A 3,277-nucleotide genomic window follows, 5' to 3' on the forward strand; every position below is an offset into this window, starting at 1 on the left:
TGTCCATGTCTCTTAGTCTCTCGTTTTTATGTCCCACCAATGTATGGAATCCTGCAGATCTTGTTTTTTTTCTGATTTACTTATTTCACTCCATATAATGTTATCAAGATCCCACCATTTTGTTGTAAGTGATCCGATGTCATCATTTCTTATGGCTGAATAGTATACCATGGTGTATATGTGCCACATCTTCTTTATCTAGTCTTCTATTTATTTATTTTTACAGTGATTAAAGCCTTTAAGCAAACTCTTGGCCAATACAGCAAGAATCCATAAAAGAGTAGTATCTTTAACATGTTCACCAAGTCCAAGTTGGCCCCAACACCATGCCAAATCCCTGCAAATGCAACCCAACCCAGTTCAGTCTGTTAGGAGCTGTCACAAGGAGCAGGAGTCCAGGAAAAGTCCACATCCAGGAAAAGTCTGGATGGCACTGGAATTGTTGTCACAATTCTATACTTTGCAGCTCACGTCCAAGTCCCAATGACCGCAGCTTCTAGCTGGTAATGATTCAGGTAGACTGGAAAAGCCATCTGCAGCATGTGTGGAGATGGAGCTTCTGTTCTCCTCTGCCTGGAGAGATGAGACCAAGTTGCTTTTCCCTGGAGCTCTGTGACTGTGGCTTGGTAAAGAGAACCTTGCGATACACTAAGCAGTCTCAGTGTGGCTTCTTCAGTGTTCCTTGGTTGAAGAGTCCTCTTAGTTTAGTCCAAAGTTGATTTTTCCAGATGATAGTTCTTAAAATTAGTTTGTAATCCACTTTGGTTCTGGGAGGTAGATGTTGGTACGTCCGCCTACTCCAGCGCCATCTTGTCTTCCCTTTCCTACCCTTTTTGATGTGGGGTGGTACAATCCTATCATGCCTCAGATAAGTGACTTTGTATTAGAGACTTCCCAATTTTGTATATTGGATTAAAGGTTTTGATTTCTGCACTATAAAGTGGGGCAGACTGGGAGCTTGCTCTCTCTCAGTTCCTGAGATTAGCATTAGAGAACAGAGAGCAGGTTGGAGAGCAGAGTAAGGCCACGTGGAGGAGAGGAGAGGCAGCCAAGATGGTGGAGTGCTGAGGGAGAAGCCAGTTTGTACAGAGTTTGTTTAGAGAGAAAGAGATGGGGAACAAAGGAGAATGAGGCTAGTGAGCTAGAAACTTTGATTCTAGGAAACTTGGATAAGTCAGTAGCTTTGTGGGCGCTGAATGAGTGGGTTTTGGAGCCCAGTGTGTGTTTTTACTTGCCCGCCGGGTACAAGCTAGGATTAAAGCTAATGGCCCACCAGTTCTTGGCTCCATTGTTTCATTACCGACTGTCCAAATCCAATGCGAACCTGCATGTGCCAGGTTGCTGTGATAGTGGCCGTGGATACTGGCTTTACAAGTTGCCTTTGTTAAGAGCATCTATAAATCAGTATCTGCTTTCAAATTTTTATTATTAATTTTAAAACACAAAAACTCTTAAAGCCAGTTATCTATTCCCTTAACACAAAAACCCAAAGAATAATTTCATTAGTAAATATTTTAATAACACTTAATGATTTGACTACCATGATTTTAAAATACAAAGATACCAAAGAATTATACTGTGGGAAAGATGTGCTAATGACAAGACCTTGTAAGGGAGGGCCTCGGGGTAGTTTGTCATCACCATTATCTGGATCAGTGGTTCCCAGTCTCAACTGCACAGATTTAAAAATCATGATGCTGGCCCTGGCCGGTTGGCTCAGTGGTAGAGCATCAGCCTGGCATGCGGGAGTCCCAGGTTCGATTCCCGGCCAGGGCACACAGGAGAAGCACCCATCTGCTTCTCCACCTCTCCCCCTCTCCTTCCTCTCTTCTCTCCCTTCCCCTCTCGCAGTCAAGGCTCCACTGGAGCAAGGTTGGCCCAGGCACTGAGGATGGCTCTGTGGCCTCTGCCTCAGGCACTGGAATGGCTCTGGTTGCAACAGAGCAACGCCCCAGATAGGCAGAACATCGCCCCCTGGTGGGCGTGCTGGGTGGATCCTGGTCAGGCGCATGCAGGAGTCTGTCTGACTGCCTCCTCGTTTCCAACTTCAGAAAAATACAAAAAAAAAAAAAATTATGATGCCCAGGTTGCACTAATTAAATTGAATCTCTGGATATGGGACCCAGAAAATAATTTTTTTTTCATGCTCCTTAGATAATTCCAAAGTTCAGTCAAGCTTGAGAACTACTGAGCTGGATTTTTGGGCGAATGTTTGAAATCATAGAGCTGTTTCAAATAGAAAGTTTTGCCCATTTCTGTTTGTTTTTGTAAAATTTAAAAATTATTTTTGCTTTACAATTTTATTAGTTTTCATGACGAGAGAAAGTGCATTCATATAAATAGCAGAAGAAAGAAATGTTACAAACTTCATATTCTTTCGGCTGTCTAAGCCAGGGCACATAGAGAGAGACAGAGCTTAATACAGTACTTACACATGTTCTAGAGCAGGGGTCGGGAACCTATGGCTTGCGAGCCAGATGTGGCTCTTTTGATGGCTGCACCTGGCTCGCAGACAAATCTTTAATAAAAATAATAATAACGTTAAAAATAGAAAACATTCTCATGTATTACAATCCATTCATTTCCTACCGCTCATGTACATGGTTGTGGGTGGCTGGAGCCAATCACAACTGTCCTCTGGGACAACACCAAAGTTTTATTGGATAATGCATAACGTACACAGGTCATTGTATGGCTCTCATGGAATTACATTTTAAAATATGTGGCGTTCATGGTTGTCTCAGCCAAAAAGGTTCCCGACCCCTGGTCTAGAAAGACTCAAAGATTAAAGAATGGAAAAGTGCAGGGGGGTCAGGCTGGAGAACTGGTTTATCAAATACAAGTACTTACTGGGGGAAAAACTTGCAAAGTTGCCAGAGTTACAAGTTTACACTGCCTGTTCACGGTAGAGAATCAGTAACTTTCTCACATGATTTCATCCTCACTAAGATCGTGACGTATCTTTAGACACCAGTAAGGCAAATAGTAGGTATTGAATTATTAAAGGGACGTCCAAGGAAACAGTCAAGGCATTACTATTTTGGGAACAAGTCTGGGTGACCCTTCAGGTTCTGAGTTACCTCCTGTGAAGTTTAGTCATATTGGAAGCAGGCAAAGCATCAGACTGCTTTTCATACCGGCCAACTAACTCCCTAATCAGGTTGTACGCGGAGACAGCGCACTGTACCTGACCCTCTGCGCACGCTCCAGGGGCGGGGCGAGGGCGCGCGGGGGCTTGTGGGAAAGGCCAGGGGGCGGGGCCCAGCCGGTTCTGGCG

Source organism: Saccopteryx bilineata, chromosome 2 (genome assembly GCF_036850765.1).
Source record: "Saccopteryx bilineata isolate mSacBil1 chromosome 2, mSacBil1_pri_phased_curated, whole genome shotgun sequence".
Lineage (NCBI taxonomy): Eukaryota > Metazoa > Chordata > Mammalia > Chiroptera > Emballonuridae > Saccopteryx > Saccopteryx bilineata.